This window comes from Bos grunniens, chromosome 11, assembly GCF_055505025.1.
Source record: "Bos grunniens cultivar Pamir isolate PY7600 chromosome 11, Bosgru_T2T1.0, whole genome shotgun sequence".
In the NCBI taxonomy this organism is placed as follows: domain Eukaryota; kingdom Metazoa; phylum Chordata; class Mammalia; order Artiodactyla; family Bovidae; genus Bos; species Bos grunniens.
This window is the reverse complement of record NC_141175.1, coordinates 18,159,397-18,178,387: the sequence shown is the minus strand read 5'-3', so window position 1 is coordinate 18,178,387 and position 18,991 is coordinate 18,159,397. Positions and strand designations below refer to the sequence as shown.

The 18,991-nt window shown below is 45.5% G+C and overlaps 1 long non-coding RNA gene and 1 other non-coding gene across 3 annotated transcripts in view; both read right to left on the bottom strand.

The window, feature by feature from the left end:
- Positions 1-4,466: 4,466 nt before the first annotated feature.
- On the bottom strand, positions 4,467-4,751 carry LOC147362669 (signal recognition particle RNA). Its single transcript, XR_015137481.1, has one exon.
- A 10,259-nt stretch (positions 4,752-15,010) lies between these two features.
- The window catches only part of LOC147362668 (uncharacterized), a 39,389-nt gene continuing 35,408 nt past the window's right edge, over positions 15,011-18,991 (bottom strand). For both annotated transcript variants that reach the window (XR_015135761.1, XR_015135760.1), the window contains exon 4: positions 15,011-16,160. This is a non-coding gene — a long non-coding RNA (uncharacterized LOC147362668). The remainder of the gene's footprint in view (positions 16,161-18,991) is intronic.

Sequence of the window (18,991 nt, the reverse complement as noted above, 5' to 3'; positions counted from 1 at the left end):
TCTACCACAGAGTATAAACGTGCAATCTGCTCAGGGAGGCAGTTTGTAATAAGATAGCATGAAACAATGTTTTTGGTGTTATGGTTTGTTGACTTTTTTTTTTTTTTAAGAAACTAGCGATCATAAAGCAGAAAGTTTGTTTGAAAGTGTGATTCCAAAATGAGCCTTTTTCTGAAGCAATTCCATCTAAAATTTAATTAAACTGCCCTGTCTTTATCAATAAACCATCTACATTCCACGGAGTAGACATTTTTAACAGGAAGATTGATGAGTCTGTAGAAGCAGCAGGGTTGAAGAGAAAATGCAAAATTAAAAAAAAAAAAAAAACCCTACAGGTTGGAATCAATGCCTGGGATGTCTTCCTTCAGCGCTTTCAAACCCACCCCTCTTTCTCTCCACTCTGCACTATGCAGAGTGCATGTGAACTTGGGGCTGAGGCCCTCATCTTCGCCTTCCACTGAGTTTGACAACTGGGAGGTGGGGCTGAGAGATGAGGATGAGGGATGGATGGTGAGGTCGGGGGATTCCACCTCCCTTCCTGGCAGGCTTCTGCAGAGAGGTAACTCCCTCTACCAAGGCCCAGAGTTCTTCTCAGGGGGCTCTTTCCACATGGCGCCTTCTCTAGGGTTTAGTGTCTTCTCCAGGGTGGTAAAGCTTCCCATCTCAGGACCTGTTTCCTCCTTGTTTTCTCTAAACACTGCCCACATCATTGTAAACCATCCCTTCTTAAACTCTCCTTGATATTCCATTGGAATGCACCAATTATCTTTTGTTTTGTTGTTGTTTTTGGCTGCATTGGAAGAGCGGACCACCAGGAGAGTCCCAGAATGCATCAATTATCCTTTTGCTGGGACCCAAGATGGCACAGCCATGGTCCTTCAGTGTGTCATTTGCAATCTCTCTGTGTGTGTCCTCTTTTTCCTGTTCTAAAAATAAGGGGGCAATATTCCTGCTCAAACTGCTTCATAAGCCTTTAAGGAATATGAAACGTGAAAACGTGTGGTTAAATGCTCTTCAAGGTTTGACATCACCGTTGAATATGTGTCTACGGAAGAGCTAGTTTGTGCTAGGAGGGTGGAGGCCACTATGAAAGACACAAAAATAGATCAGGTGCCATCTCTGTGAGCTGATAACTGGAATAGGAAGCCCGTGGGGAAACTGATGCTGAGACTGACAAGAAGCCTCCCAGATTCAGTGTAGCTCAGATTCCAGCTGGGAGAAGAAGTATGATGGATGCTTCCAGCAGAAAGTACCGTTCGAATTGGATATTAAAGGGTAGATGGGATTGGGATACAGGAAGGGAGTTGCCATTCCAGGATGAGAGAGGATGGTGAGAAGGAGCAGGGGGCTTTGATAAGCGAGTTACCTAAGGAGAGTATTCAAGGCACTTCGGGGTCTGTCAGTTTCAAAACGGGAATCACTCTCATCACAGGCATTTTCTGTGCTCTGGCTCAGTGACTAGTTCTGAGTGTGGTCCTGGGACCAGCAGGGCCAGCATCACCTGGGAATTTTTTAGACATGCAAATTTTCAGCCCCACTCAGACCTGCTCAATCAGAAACTCTGGAGGAGAGCCCAGCAACCTTTGACCTAGTCCTCTAGGTGAAACCCAGGCTTGTGGAAGTTACCTCTGCCTCTACGTGGGGATGGCTGCAGGTGGGGAACAGTGCAGCCTGGGATGAGTGGAGGGGGGCCCTTGAGGAGGCGGGCTGGACCACAAAGAACACCGACATGGAGGCAGGAAATCATCCTGTGTCTGCCCCAAACTCCAGCTGTGATGCAAGTCCCTTCTCTGATCTCAGTTCTTTCATTTCCAAACAAAACATGAGATACTTAAATGATCTCTTCTTTTAAGATCTCTTCTAGTTCGGACACCTGTCGCCCGGAGTCACTACTCTCAAACAAAATAGTGATGAGGTCATCAAGACAGAGATCAGGACTCACCAAAGACCAGGGGTATGAGTTCAGTTTGCTACTTCCTGGTTTGTGACCCTTAGCCTCAGATTCCTCCTTTAAATCAGTGATAACACCATTCACCTTCCGGGGTCACTGGGAGGATAAAATGGGACTTCCTGCTCCAAGTGTGAAGACAAAATACTGCTTCTGCATGAGTTACGTCCTAGTCGCTGCTGTGGTCTCAGGGCACATGGCATAGTTCACTAACCTTCTCTCCAGCTTCCTGGTCGGGTGAGATTTCTCTGTTATACCTTGTTGTTATCTGACATGGCCATCCTCCACAGGCAGGTGGTCAGTTCACCCAGATGGGGGATTCTTGGTTAACTTCTATTTACCTGTTCCACAGTAGGCCCCGTGATGGAGACACCATGGCATTTCTTAAACTACAGCCTCTGTGGTAACTATAACATAGAAGGCATTCAGGAAATACTTATTGAGTGAATGCTTGGGAAGTTCTTGAAAACAATCACCAAGCTTTCGAAAGAAACCAAAGGACTGTAACAAAATTACCTCTAAATCCGTACAAGCGAACCTTTCCGAGCACCTGGCATGACGGATGCTGTGTCCTAAATCACTTTCCTCAGGGAATTTTTTACCAAATAAAACACGTGCAGGGCAGAGCCTAGGTCTTCACACAGTGCTTCAGCCAGCCCAACGCTCGGCCTTCATTTAATCACATCGCCCCGTGTTTCATCTTTGTCTCTACCTCCCTGCCATCTGAGGCGTCTTGCCGAGCTCCAGCTTTAACTCTGGGATCATTGCACCTGTTCTGCCACCTGCCCCCATGGTGGCTCTGCTGTTTCTTATGCTCCTAAATCCTGAGGCTGCCTTGGTTTGGACCTTTTTGTTTTATGCTTGGCTACTATGGAACATTTGCATATTCTTTCTCTTCTCTCTCTCATATTGATACAGATCTATACCAATATCAATATATATGCAATATGAAAGTGAAGTGAAAGTGAAAGTCTCTTGGTCATGTCCAACTCTTTGCGACCCCAAGGACTATACAGTCCATGGAATTCTCCAGGCCAGAATACTGGAGTGGGTAACTGTTCCCTTCTCCAGGGGATCTTCCCAACCCAGGGATCAAACCCTGGTGTCCTGTGTTGCAGGAAGATTCTTTACCAGCTGAGCCACCAGGGAAGCCCTATATGCAATATACATCACTATATATTGATGTATTTTATTGATCAATAAATATTATCTAGCTCCCTATCTATCTACATCAATAAGAAATGGCCATGGCCATGTTTCCCTTTTTACTTCTTCAATAGTAGAAAAGCCAGGACTTTTCCACTGCAACTTTGTATGTTGGGAGCTTCTCATCACCAAACTACTTACCAACATGTTAGCAATGATCAAAGGGCACATGCATCATTCAGCTAAAGGACTTCAAAAGGCCAGATATACATCAACCTGTTTTCCCAGGGCTTGAGAAATTGGGTGTGACATGGAGTTGCAAGGCTGCCTATCCATGCTGGTATTGTGTGCTCAGGACAGTCAGGCTTTGGTGCCTCCTGGGGAAATACCAACCATGCAGAACTGCAGGGTCTTGGGGGTCTTACTCAGCACAGTGGTTCTTACCACGTGGACCTAGACCAGCCACACCAGCATCACCCAGAACCTGTCAGAAGTGCAGACTCAAGGGGAGCACAAGGAACTATATTCAATATCTTGGCATAACCTATAATGGAAAAGAATATGAAATATATGTGTGTGTGTGTGTGTGTGTGTGTATAGCTAAATCATTTTGCTGTATACCAGAAACATTATAAATCAACTATACTTTAAAAAATAAAATTAAAAAAAAAAAAAGAAGCACAGGCTCTGGGCCTTTCTCCAGACTTACCAAGTCAGATACTGTGGGGCTGGGCCCAGCCCAGAACATTTGTCCCGGGCTGACCCGGGCTCAGGTGTGAGAGTGCCAATCTAGTGGTGTTCAGTCCTGGACAGCATCCCACTGGCCTTGTCCGTAACTCCAGATCAAGTTTCTGCATACCATCTAGCTAACTATGCCGAGGTGGGAGCGATAAACTGACACCCACACGGCCTTTAGCAGATTGGCCCTGACCGCAGTGCCCTATTCCACTGCCTTCTCACTCCCAGTCCTACTTCTGCACAAAGTTTTCCAGGTCACCTCAGATTAAACCATTGCTGCACATGGAATTTTATATCCCCCTTCTTCCTCACCAAGTTCCTATGTTGAAGCCCAAGCCTCCATTGTGATGGATATGGAGGTGGGACCTTTGGGAGGTAGTTAGGATTAGAGATCATAAAGGTGGGGCCCCCTTGATGGGATTAGTGCCCCGGCCAGTAAGAAGAAGACAGAGAAGGGGACGACAGAGGATGAGGTGGTTGGATGGCATCACTGACTCAATGGACATGAGTTTGAGTAAACTCTGGGAGTTGGTGATAGACAGGGAGACCTGGCGTGCTGCAGTCCATGGGGTCGCAAAGAGTCAGAAATGACTGAGTGACTGAACTGAACTGAACTGAGAGAGCATGCTCCTACAAACACTTTATATGTTGCCCAGGCTAGAGTGTAGTGGCTATTCACAGGCATGATCCCACTACTGATCAGCACGGGAGTTTTGACCTGCTCAGTTTCCAGTGTGGACAGGTTCACCCTTCCTTAGGCAACCTGGTGGCCCCCAGTTCCCAGCAGGTCACCATATTAATGCTGAAATTAGTGCGGACACCCGATTGGCATAGCACGCTAGAGCCCAGGACTCCGGGGCTCAAGTGATCCTCCAGCCTCAGCCCGCCAAGTAGCTGGGACTACTTTTAGACCTCTGGCCTCCAGGACTGTAAGAGATGGAATCTCTGATGTTTGAAGCCACTCAGCCTGAAGATTTCTGTTAAGGCATCCATAGGAAATTTGTCTTATGCAAGTACAATTAATATAAAATATCCTCTATATAAACAACTAAAAAATGTCTATCCTTTGATAAAATTGTATTACTCATCCAACTAATATTTATTCCACATGTATTCTTGCAAAACTGCTATATCTTTGAACAAATACTTATTTTCTTATCAGGTGCCAGACATTAAGGACATACAATAGTAAGTCAAGCATCTATATTCATTCTCAAAAATAATAGGCTGGCAATGGAGTTAGGGCCTATGTATAAACCCATCTGGGCTTCCCTGGTGGCTCAGATGGTAAAGAATCTGCCTATAATGTGGAAGACCCATTTTCAGTCCCTGGGTTGGGAAGATCCCCTGGAGGAGGGCATGGCAACCCACTCCAGTATTCTTACCTGGAGAATCCCATGGACAGAGAAGCCTGTGGGCTACAGTCCACAGGGTTGCAAAGAGCTGGACACAACTCTTTGTGTCACAAGAGTGACTAAGACACACATAAATGAATCTACATGAGAGATCATATTAAGTAGTCAGATCAAGTGTGACAGGAGTGCCTACTGGGAAAACCATGGAACCTCAGGGAGGAGGTGACACTGGAGATGCCAGAAGTGGCAGTTGCTTATGCAGAGGTTGAGGAGAATAGGTTGAGAACATCTGTTGTAGGGACAGGGGTCCAAGGCTACCTAGAGGAATGAGGAATGTTTTGCAAATAAGAGATGCTTAAGCCAGCACTTCGGAGAAGGCAATGGCAACCCACTCCAGTACTCTTGCCTGGAAAATACCATGGACGGAGGAGCCTGGTAGGCTGCAGTCCATGAGGTCACTAAGAGTCGGACACGACTGAGCGACTTCACTTTCACTTTTCACTTTCATGCATTGGAGAAGGAAATGGCAATGTACTCCAGTGTTCCTGCCTGGAGAGTCCCAGGGATGGAGGAGCCTGGTGGGCTGCCGTCCATGGAGTCGCACAGAGTCGAACACAACTGAAGCGACTTAGCAGCAGCAGCAAGCCAGCACTTCAGAAGATGTGACACTTGAGAGAAGGTGGTGGTATTGCTTGTTGCCATTTCATTTCAGATAAAACGAAAAAAAAAAAAGGAAAAAATTTACAGGTAGAAGCAAAGAGGTGAGAAAGCATGCAGCCCTTAAAAAGAGTGAGCAGGTGGTCCAGTGGTTAAGAATTCACCTGCCAACGCCGGGAACATGGATCTGATCCCTGATTCTGGAAGATTCCACACACCATGGGGGCAACTAAACCTGCAGGCCACAACTCCTGAACCTGTGCCTTAGAGCCTGTAAACCACAAGAGATGCCACCACAATGAGAAGCCCATGCATCACAGTAAAGAGGAGGCCCTGCTCTATGCAACTAGAGAAAGTCCATGTGGGTAGCACTGAAGGCCCAGCACAGCCAAAAACAAGCACATAAATAAAGAAAGAAGAGTAAGCAGAGGCCAGTTCATGGAAGTCTTCAGGGGCAACATCAATTTTCTGAATCCTCGTGGAGCCGATGCTGAGCCTTTTCAAGCACAGTAGATGCTTTCATGATGGTTGTTAGGTTCCCATGTTCTTCTGAGTTGCATAATGTCCTGACTTCCTTTCTAGACTTAAAACATTTCTACATCCATTTCTTTTTTCTTTTTTTTTTTTACTAAATATCTCAAACAGGTAAATAGTCACATTTTGTGCCTACTTCATGAGTACCTGACCTCTGGGAAGTAGCAGTTGCTTCTTCATCTACTGTATTGGATTTATCCTACTACTGGCGTAGGTGCTGGCCTGAAAATGATTATTCTTGACTAGGGTGGGATGAGCCTTAAAACATACTTGAGTCATACCTCCAACTCATCAAGACCACCCCCTCAAGCTCCCCGCCCCAAGCCTCTCCCACGGGCCCACTCCCCATGCCCTTCCACATTCTTGGTAGCTGGTCATCCAGATCCTGTGATAAAGCCATCACCACTTGAAGTGATTCATCTCATTGTTGGTTTTCTAAATTGAGAGATTGGGCAGGCAAAACCAGAGCCTTCCAAGTCTTCCTCCAAGTGGCCCAGCAACGTCACTCAAAGATAATTTCCGTAAAAGTGGCAAGCAGGTCATCCTTCTGGAGGGAGCGTGGAGGGACCCTGGGTGGACATCACGGGAGGAAAGTGGACAGCGAGGCAGTCTCCCCCGTTCCTTTCCTTTCTCTTCTGTAACCATGGCAGTTGCCATGGAAATCACACCCTGTGATAGTTTCTTTTGACTCACAGCTGTTGAAATCACTAACATAGCACGGGAGAGTGGATTTTTTTAAAGTGTGTGTTTAAAAAAAAAAAGCTCTCTCCTGTTAGAACCATCCTACTGGAGGCAGGAGCAGCTGCTAGATCGAGAAGAGGTGTCTGCCTACTCAGCAGCCCCTTCTTGTCAGGGAGGAGTAAGGTGCAGAGAGAGAGAGAAAGAAATGGGAGGGAAAGGTTGTTTATTTAGCCACCTGTTTGGTGCCAGGGACTATAGTAGATGCTTAAAAATCAGCTTCTAAGCAAATCCCACAATTTGATATAGAAACATTTTCTCCAGTTTGTAGATGAGAAACTGAGGTTCAGAGAAATGAAAAGGCCAGTCTAGAATTTTCAGTTTGCAATGGGCTGACCTCCACTTCAAATCTTGGTCTGTCTGGCACTGAATACACTATTATTTCCACCACGTTGTATTCTTCAGGCTGTGTCAAATTTTTCCTGAACACTATAGCTATGGGCTCTTACAATGTTCTCTTGGAGTAAAGAATTTGGTCTTTCCCAAAGATCGGAGCAGGAGACGTGGGTTTGATCCCTGGGTTAGGAAGATCACCTGGAGGAGGAGACACCAACCCACTCCATTATTCTTGCCTGGAGAACACGAAAGAGGAGCCTGACAGGCTACAGTCCATTGGGTTGCAAAGAGTCAGACACAACTGAACAGCTAATACACACACAAAGATAGGCATGGCCTTTGCCTTTGGCTTCTAGAAGGTAATCTGTCATGTTTAACAGGACCATCATCGATTAGGGAAGAGTCTGGCCTGAGGGTGGGCCAGCTACACCTTAGGATGGAAACAAGCCACACATGAAGATGACCATGAGATGTAGGTGGAGTTTTGGATCACAGAGTAACCCTGGATCTGGAAGCTGAGATTAAATATATGGGCAATCAATCAATTATGGTTACTTAAGCACCAGTGACCGGAGAAGGCGACAGCACCCCACTCCAGTACTCTTGCCTGGAAAATCCCATGGACGGAGGAGCCTGGTAGGCTGCCGTCTATGGGGTCGCACAGAGTCAGACACGACTTAAGTGACTTAGCAGCAGCAGCAGCAGCAACTCTGAAGCACAACTTCAGTGACAACTCTGAAGCTGGGGCTTAGGTACCTTGTTGACAATACTCCCTGTGTCTTGTCATGCATCCGTATCAGGACACATTCTGCGTCCATGGGGAGAGGGGAATGGAAGCTTTACCTTGAAACCCTCTCAGACTCTGCCCTGTGCATCTTTTCCCTTCACTGATTATACTCTGCATTCCTTCCCTTTCATAAACTATACAAGGATAACATCTATTAGTGAGTTCTGATTCCTTCTAGGGAATCGTTGAAACTGAAGGTAGTTTTGGGAATTTTCCCCAACCTTGCAGTTGGTGTCAGAAGTAAAGGTGATCTTGGGGACTCTGTTCTTGAACTTTCTGTCAGTTGAAACTCTCGTATATCCCTAAACCATTTTTAAAAGACTGAGTATTCTCGATTATTTCTCCATCAGTAAAGCAGACTGAGTAAGGAATTCCTGTGCTCTGGTTCTTTCCCAGCACACATGTTGGAGGACACCCGCCATTCAGCATAGATCATTGTCTAGCTCCTAGTATGAGGCAGGGACTCTGGTTTGTGGGCTCATCTCAGGGTCCTTGGCACCTAACCCAGTGGCTGGCAGAGAGCAGGTTCTCAGGAGCTTCTGTGAACATGACCCCTGATAAAGCTTCTGTTCTGTTCAGAGCGAGTGCGGCAGGGGCTCTCAGGAGCAACGTGTAGACGTGCACAGGGTGACATCTGGTTTCAAGAAAATGATGACTGTCTTAGTCAGCTCTGCCTGGAATAACAAAATGCCATAGATTGGGTGGCCTAAACAACAGAAATGTATTTCTTGCCGTTCCAGAGGCTGGAAGTCCAAGCTCAGGGGGCCAACCTGGTTGGGTTCTGGTGAGATCTCTTCTGAGTGAGTAGATGCTGTTATTTCACTCTGCTCACAGGGTCTTTCTTTGGTGTGTTTGCACATACAGAACAAGCTCGCTGGCATCTCTGCCTATTGCTGCTGTTCAGTCACTAAGTCATGTCTGACTCTTAGTGACCCTATGGATGGCTGCATGCCAGGCTTCCCTGTTTTTCACTGTCTCCAGGAGGTTGTGAAAATTCATATCCATTGAGTGGGTGATGCCATCCAACCATCTCATCCTCTGTCGCCCCCTTCTCCTCCTGCCCTCAATCTTTGCCAGCATCAGGGTCTTTTCCAATGAGTCAGCTCTTCACATCAGGTGGCCAAAATATTGGAGCTTCAGTTTCAGCATCAGTCCTTCCAATGAATATTCAGTGTTGATTTTCTTTAGGCTGGACTGGTTGGATCTCCTTGCAATCCAAGGGAGTCTCAAGAGTCTTCTCCAACACCACAGTTCAAAAGTGTCAATTCTTTGGCACACAGCTTTCATTACAGTCTCACATCCATACATGACTACTGGAAAAACCATAGCCTTGACTAGATGGACCTTTCTGGACAAACTAATGTCTCTGCTTTTTAAGATGGTGTCTAGGTTGGTCATAATTTTTCTTCCAAGGAGTAAGCGTCTTTTTATTTCATGGCTGCCGTCACCATCTGCAGTGATTTTGGAGCCCAAAAAAATAAAATCTGCCACTGTTTCCACGGTTTCTCCATCTATTTGCCATGAAGTGATGGGACCAGATGCCATGATCTTCGTTTTCTGAATGTTGAGCTTTAAGCCAACTTTTTTACTCTCCTCTTTCACTTTCATCAAGAGGCTTTTTATTTCTTCTTCACTTTCTGCCATAAGGGTGGTGTCAACTGCATGTCCGAGGTCTCTCATAGAGGCCTGCAAAGGACTCCCCTTGTCTCTACCAGCCGTGGCAGCTCTAGGCTTCCCTGAGCTGTGATGCATCATGTGCGTCTTAGCCTCCATCTGTACAAATCCACCTTCTGCCTGTGCCCTTTCTTTTTTCTTGTTTTTAATTTTTATTGGGGAATAGGTGGTTGACAATATTGTATTAGTTTCTGCAATAGAGCAAAGTGAATCAGTTACACATATACATAGATCCACTGTCTTATAAATTCTTTTCCCAGATAGGCCATTACAGAGTATTAAGTAGAGTTCCCTGTGTTATGCAGTAGGTCCTTGTCGGTTATCCATTTTATATATAGAAGTGTGTACACGTCCATCTCAATTTTCCAGTTTGTTCCCCATGTCTTCACATGGTCTCCTCTCTGTGCCTGAGTCCAAATCTCCCCTCCTCTTATAAGGACACATCATATTGCATTAAAGGCCCATTTACTTGATGGCCTTATTATAACTCAACCAATTAAATCTATATCAACAACCCTGTTTCCAAGATCTCATTTTGAGGTCCTAGTGGTTAGGACTTCAGTGACTCTTTCTGGGGGACACGATTTGACCCATACACTTGTCTGTCTCTGCACAAGGACACGATGATTTGTGTGCACTGGCGGCATCCCTGTAGCTCAAAGCCTTAACCCTTTAGGATCGGGAGCATTTTGCTGGGTGTTTTTTCTCTTTGTCCACTTGTTTTCCTTTTGTTATTTCAAAAACATGTGTTAAGGTTGGATCCTAATCTATTTTCAATTGTTCCTCCAGAAACATAGTTTAAATGTAGGAAAGCCCCAGTTCGGATGTCCTCCTGGCCCCTGGGATGGGCAGGGTGTCAGTGGTGATGCCCAGAGAAGGCAGCTGCTGGCACCCGCGGGCCCCGCCAGGCCCTGCTTCGGTGCAGAGAGGCAGGAATATCCTCCGAGCAGATGGAGAAGCGGGGAGGTGCAGAGGTGCCCGGGGAGCCAGGCTGCGGCGAGGAGCTTCTCAGGGCGCCGGCGTGCAGGGGAGGGGACGGAAATAGCCAGCAAATCCCTTCTCGGGGGAGAACCGCCCATGAGAAGGCTCAGCAGACGACTGACAGGAGCCGACAGGACGCAGATCTGGGCTCGCAAGCCGGACAGGTTGAGGCTCCAGATGGTAGAGAAAGAAGAGAAGGAACCGTGAACGACGACAGTTTTATTCAGCTTGAGCGTTTTCAGAGTTTGCCCGAAGGATGGCGCCCTGCTGGGGCTCCAGCTGCAGGGACTTGAAGGGCAGACTCCGGACGGAGGCAGAGGGTGGGCGTCAGGCTGACCGTGGGCCTGGTCGGCTCTGGCTCCAGGCAGGGAGGGTGGTCCCGGCTGTGTCTTCTGAGGGGCTCGGGGGACAGGCCCTCAGGCCTGCGGCCTGGGTCTCTCCCTCCAGGTACGAGCGACCAGATGGCTGGGCTGGGAGACGGTGCCTGGTTCCTCAGCCAGGTCCCACCCTGGGAGCAGCTGTGGACACGGCCTGGCAGGACTGTCTATGGCACTGGCCACCAGCCAGAGCCAGAGCCTGTCGGGAAGGAGTGTGGACGGAACAACGGTGCACGTTTTCAAAATATCCTTCTGCGGAGACAGAACGGCCCAGGCTAGTGTGAACTCCCTCACCTGTGTGTGATGACATGTGAGAAGCGCACCTTGAAGGAAGCAGTCCGGGGAGGGGCGGGCAGGTCTGGGAAGCCAGCCACGGCCTGGCCTGTCCTAGCTGTGGACCCGGGAAGATGCTGGGCCTCTCCAAGCCTCGGTTTCCCTCGTATGAGACGAGTCCCTTCTCCTCTGGAGAGAGAAGCCCGAGGTGCACACACACCCGTGAAGGACACAGCTGTGACAGGCACAAGCAAACAGCACATGCCTTGCCTGCATGTGGTGGGTCTCCTGACAGGCCTGGGCCTTTCTTTCAAGGAGAGAACTGCAAGTCACACTCACAGGGGTGGATGTCAGCTCACTGTAAACCAACAAGACAGCCCTTCCTTCCCTGTCAGGTATACAAGGAAACACACCCTCCTATTCTGCCCCTGGGGTATCTCTGAGGCAGGTACCAGACCATCGTCTGGACATTACACCAAGCTGTCCTTGAGAAAGATGTGGCAGACACAGTCTTTCTGTGTATTTTTTCATTACAACTTTATAAAATCAGTTTAAGCAATTCAGTAAATATGACAATAAACTTTCTAAATCCACTTTGTTTTAAATATAAAATATATATATATATCATAACATTATACCTACTGGGAGCTCCAGTATTTTGGCCACTTGATGTGAAAAGCCAACTCGTGGGGAAAGACCCTGATGCCGGGAAAGACTGAGGGCAGAAGGAGTAGGGGGAGGCAGAGGATGAGATGGTTGGGTGACATCACTGACTCAATGGACGTGAGTTTGAGCAGACTCCAGGAGACAGTGAAGGCCAGGGAAGCCTGGTGTACCTCAGTCCATGGGTAAGGTGCTGGGCCCTGGGAGATGCTGGCTTAATACAGAGTGGGAGCATGGAGGGAAGGCTGGGGGTCCCACTGGTGAATTTGGGCTGACAGCCATGCCTGTCTCCAGTGACAGAATCAGTGATCTGGAGTAAATCTCCTGTTCCATCAGGAAAGATGTCACAGGTAGAGAGACTACCTGGAGAAAATTCAATAAGCATCATTTCTGATGGCCCAATAAGGAGAGCAATTTGTAAAAGTTAAAGGAGTGTGTCAGCTCCCAGCAAAACCTTCTCCACAGACCAGGGCAGACTCCCCATGCCTCCGAGTGGAACCAGCAGAGCCTGTTGGACCTCCCTGATGAGAATGAACAAAATCACCACCTCAGCGATGTTCATTCTCTTTCAGATGAAAATTTAAAGTGAAAAAGATAATGGAATAAGATTTCAAGGAAGCCGTCATGAATGGCGAGTCATTCTGGCTATCATCAAAGAAGGCTCCAAGGACCTCTGGGAGTGACGGATTAGGAGCTCTCCACCCTGGTTCTTTAGCAAAAAGAGAGAAAGGCCATCCCAGGACACCTGATGGACCTGTCATGGAGCAGGGTTCACAGGGGGCCGGGCAACTCCAGTGTGGACTTCAGTCCTGGAGTCCTACCTGTCCCTCACAGGCTCTGGAACCCGAGCCTTGTGACCTTCTGTTAGCCTTTCTTGCAGGCCAGGGAGGGTGCTGGCTCAGAGCTCTGCTCTCCCACCATTATGTCAGACAAACTGGAGTCCTGTCAGCTTAAATTCCCCAGAAATGATGGATGCGTTCTCCAGGCCAACCCATCAGCTTCTCTATCAGAAAACAGATGATGAAAGTTAGAAGCTGTGTCTTCACAAAGGAAGTGGAGACCACAGAGGCACAGATGCCCCGTGATCACACTGAATGGAAGGCAGGTGGCATCTGGAACCTGCTTGCTGGCTCCCAGTGCAAGGGCTTCCATTCCAGATCATCTCAAACACGTGCTCATGGGAAGGGCTCCTGGGCATTACAACTAATAGAAGGGCCAGGCGGTTGGGGGGTTGGCATTGAGCCTCTAATGCTTCTGAAATTTGTCCAGATTCAACATAATCTGCCTGTCGTTGTATCAGAGATCGTCCCGGGACTCTGTTTCCTCAGTGATCCCAGTTTTAATCTCACTTTTGCTGGACTAGCAGCGTTTTAGCCCCACAGTGAAACCCAGCAAACAATGCAATTGGGGTGGATTAGAATATGCCTGAAATTATTCCATCCAATTCCAGGCTCCGTGTGACTTTCCAAAGTGGGGAATGGTTTGCCCTAGCTGATCACGCTGGTCAGTGGCACAGCTGAGACACAGTCTGGCTTCCTGCCCAAGGCTTCTTCCTTTAGGACTGTGTTCACTGGACTGGCCTGGTGCTGTGAGGGTAGTGGGATAGCATTCAGTGGACACTGTCTGGTAGCACACCACACCATGTGAGTGTATGAGTAGCAGGACAGTCAAGGGCAGGGTCGTGCAACTACAAGAAACCTCCTCTTGAGTCTCCCTTTAAGGCCTTTATAACTTTCAGATTCACCTTTGAGGGTCACTAGCCTATAATATTGGAGAAGGAAATAGCGACCCACTCCAGTGCTCTTGCCTGGAGAATCCCAGGGACGGGGGAGCCTGGTGAGCTGCCGTCTATGGGGTCTCACAGAGTCGAACACAACTGAAGCAACTTAGCAGCAGCAGCAGCAGCCTATAAGAACTTCTGAATTCTTTGCTATGAACCTAATAGCTAAAACAAGCTACCACAGGCACCCTTTATCATGACAGAGTAAATAGCCCAGATGATGAATGAAGTAGTAAATGAATAAGTGTAAGTGAAGCAGAGCAGCCAATTACAGGTGAAAACAATGGGTGTCTTTGGGGTTCCAAGGAGGAATATTCAACAAATCAGTACGGTTTCATATAGGTAGGGATTCACGCTAAGCTACACTCTCATTCCACATGAGAGCACCTCATGGCCAGACTCAGAGAGAAGTTAGTTAAGTGAAGTCAGAGGAAGCAAAAGGCATAGAACACAAACTGTAAGGAGACAAACACAGACCAGGAGTCTCTGAAAATCAGAGTGGAGGTCACAAACATGGCAGCGACAATCACAAAACACGTTGGCACGGTGGGAGTGCTTTCTACTTGAAATAATCCAAGTTATAAGACTTGCATCTTCCAGACAGTTCCTAAGATCAATCTACCATGTGCGCAGTTTTGCAAAAGCACACTTCGATGCTTCACTCATTCTTTCATTCACTCATTCCACATCTTTAGATACCTATTCTAGTCTGGATGCTACATGGAGTCCTGAGTATATGCAGATAAGTTAACCGTGATCTCTGCCTCAACAAGGTAACCGTGCACTGCAGAACCCAGGAGTGAGCGGTCAGCATTCAATTCTCATTCTCTTTAAACGCTTCTTTTCTCCTCACTCCATACTACTGACTGCATTCTGATGGGAACCAATAATGATATTGTTCTGGTATTTCAAATAGCTGGTTATCTTTCCTTAGATGAGAGTTCAAGATGGAGATCCTTATATTATTACATAATGTATAATAAGTGATAATTTGGTTTAATTTTACAATAATATCTTGCCACATGTAAACAATATAAATTGCCTTTCACCTTCCTATCCAGAATGCTAAGTCCCGTGTCATACACTTCTATCTCCATAGCGTTTCTCATGCTGCAGCATATTGGCCATAAGATCATGACAATCTCTTCCTTTGAAATGATGTTTTTCACCTCCATTTTTATATCACGTTATCAATTTGATTATCTCTTTCAACATTTCCACTCAACGTTATTGTTCAATTTCACCAACTGTATTAGAATGACAAGCTAAATGTGTTGCTAGAATCAGGGAAGTGTATAAAATCTGGTAAAAAAAAAAAAAAAAGCTCATAGAAATATTGACAGAATGGGGTTTCATACTTTCTGTCACTCTCCTCCACATAATCGATTCCCAGTTGATGTCACGTTGCCACATATTCCAGGAACGTGCCAATATTTTCCTTCATGTCTTTTCCTATGGTTTAGGTTTGATATAGGCATAAATCTCATATTCTTAGGTATTTTTAGAAAACTGTATTTAAAAGCTTTCTGTTTTCATTTTTCTCATCTTAGATGTCATGAGTGCAAAATTGGATAAACTTTTGTTGGCATCGCACTTGTGGGTTTTTTTTTTCTTCTTCTTCTTCTTTATTTCCAATTTGGGATCTGCACATACACATTTGATAAGAATCTGTGTAAAATTCTCATCACCCATTGTCCAAATGATGGTTGAGTATAGCGTTCCCGTAAAAACATTTGGAGGTATTTTACTGTGTTTTCATTTATTCTCACCAGAAGTTAACACTATCCATTATAAAGGCTTCAACGCTTGCATTGAACAAAACACAAATAAGAGCACCATTAGCGTTTAAGGTATCTTGACTTTGACTTCACATAAACTCAGAGGTTATGCTTACCAAAACTCAGGTTTAAGCTACTAGTAATGTATACAATGGAATTTAATAAAGTTTGCCTGTGTGCATGCACAGTCACTTTGGTTGTGTCTGACTCTGTGCTACTTTCTTGGCTGTAGCCCATCAGGCTCCTCTGTCCATGGGATTCTCCAGACAAGAATACTGGAGTGGGTTGCATGTCCTTCTCCAGGGAATCTTCCCAACCCAGGGATCGAACCGAAGTCCCCTGCATCTTCTGCATTGCAGGGAGATTCTTGACTGCTGAGCCACCGAGGAAGAACCCTAATAAAGTTTAGGAGGAGATAAATGCATAATAGATCAGAAAGGGAAGTCTTAGGTTCTATCTTTAAAACTTCTCGTTAAAGATTTACCCTATCTGTAATTTAAGCTTTCTAAAGTCTTTATCTAGTACCTTGATATAAATAATTCCATATCTCCACTTTCTCTTAATTTTCTTAATCATAACACTCAAGTTTACCAGCAGTCATTTATCCTTCCAAAATTTAAAAAGAAGTATGTTGGTTTTTTCTGACTCTTTGCGACTCCATGGACTGTAACCCACCAAGCTTCTCTGTCCATGGGATTTCCCGGGCAAGCGTACTGGAATGGGTTGCCATTTCCTTCTCCAGGAAAGCCGCCTGACCCAGGAATAAAACCAGTGTCTCCTGCATTGGCAGGTCAGTTCTTTACCACGGAGCCACCAGAGAAGCTCCATAACCAAGCATGCACGCTTTCATGCTAAGTTGCTTCAGTCGTGTCCGACTCTTTGTGACCCTATGGACTGTAGCCCGCCAGGCTCCTCTGTCCATGGGATTTCCTAGGCAAGAATACTGGAGTGGGTTGCCACGTCCTCCTCCAGGGGGTCTTCCCCACCCAGGGATTGAACCCAGGTTTCCTACACTGCAGACAGATTCTTTACCATCTGAGCCAGCATGGAAGCCCCATAAATAAACAAGCATAAATTCATCCAAAACATTAATGTCAAATCTTTAAGGTAGATTTCGCTTCTGGAGATGACCAGAATCTTTGGTGGCAGAATTTTCTGTTTCAAAGTGCCTACAAGAAGCTTTGTTCATAGAAGATAATCTCAGGTTTACCATTTCAAAGCTATATGACTTTAACCAAGGTTCTCAAATTATGTAAGTCAGTTTCCTCCAACCTGAAACACTGGTATTTCTTACCACAGAGTTGTCGTGAGGAATAAATACATCATTGAAAATGTTAGAGTGCATGTACCTAATGGTCAATAAATGGGTCCTGAATAAAGAAAAAAAGGATGAATAAATGCATGCTTGTATATATGATCTTTTCTTTTTAAAAGTGACAAGATTGTGACTTTCCTCAGACCCCCTATAGGCCCGTGAAGCTACTGTTGAACAAAGCACCAGTAACAAGAATTTATAGACTGCAACGTTGGTTGGAAATTCTGGTCTGATCCTCACTCTTCACCAACAGATAGAGGTTAAGACATATTTCGTTTCATGCTTTACAAACTTGTTGCAATAACTTTATTGAGAAGTCTGGGGGTGGAAAATGGAAACTTTGAATGTTCCCGATATATATGTGCATGTATTTTTAAATTGTATGTAAGGCCGACAGAGCGTTTCCTTATAATTATTTTCATAACTAAACTTCTTGCACTATAGATTCTGTTCTTTATAGATGGGTAATTTAAAATCCAATTATCGCTCATATATATCAAAATAACACATTTGATATTTATATTTATCACAGATCTGCCATTTAACACCTCCATATTATGCTCTGCTTCCCTCCCATGATCACATTCCAAAATACGCTCGACAGTCCAATTTTTTCTTTCTTATCATGGCTATGACATTCATATTGGAAAATAAGTGTGTTCTATAGAACACCAGCTATCTGTACCTTCTAACTTAAACTACACAGCCTAGGATAGAGAAGGGGCATAACATATACCCTCACTGCAGTTGATATTATTCTCATATCAGTATCGGCAATAGTCACCTCCAAGTAATTGAGGAGTTGGTCCTGATTAACTTACCAATGTTGCTTAACTATTGTTTGTTCATTGGCACCAAAGAAATCTTAAACAGAATAAGGTTTAAAAAAAAAAGAGGAGGGGATCCTTCTCCAGAGCTAACTTCAGTAGCTAATTAAGTACTTATTCAAAAGACTTCATGTAATTAGATGTTCCAGAGTACAGCCCATGGTGTTGGATAAGAGGTGTACATACACAGCCTGTGCCTTCTAAGAGGTTTGCTGTTCTTTAGTCACTAAATCATGTCTGACTCTTTGCAACCCCATGAACTGCAGCACTCCAGGCTCCTCTGTCCCCCACTGTCTGCCAGAGTTTGCTCAGATTCAAGTCCATTAAGTCAGTGATGCCATCCAATCATCTCATCCTCTGCCGTCCCCTTCTCTTCTTGCCTTCAATCTTTCCCAGCATCAAGGTCTTTTCCAATGAGTCAACTCTTCGCATCAGTTGGCCAAAATATTGGAGCTTCAACTTTCAACTCTGTTTATTCATGTTAGTCTTATACTGTGTTTGTTTGGTTTTACAACACCAATCCCTACCAGAAGTGCTGTACATTCTTATGAACAATGGTGGGATTATGAGAACTGTTTTTTTTCCCATGATGATTTGGAGACTGTCACAGCTCCACTTGAGATAATTGAACTAAACTTCTTGCACTATAGATTCTGTTTTTTATAGATGGGTAATTTAAAATCTAATTATTGTTCATATACATCAAAATGACACATTTGGTATTTACATTTATCTCAGATTTGCCATTTAACACCATTTCAGACCAAATCCGCATCCTTAGGTAACCAGGGACTCAGTGTTCAAGCTTACAGATGTCTTTATGTCATTTAGGGATTCAAGAGTTGTGAGATGCGACCAGAGGGAAGACTGGGTTTCCATTTGTTTCCTGCACTCCTTTTCAAAGATCAGTACTTTATATAATCTCCTCACACTTAGCTCTTAAATACTGTCACAGCTACTCTCCTCTGTTTGCTGAAGTTTAAGACGTGTCCTGTGATCAGTTTCCAGCCAAGATCTGTGACTGTGAGAATTCAGGGAAGTCCACCTTTAAAATGTAACTTGACTACTCACTGAAAGATCAGGA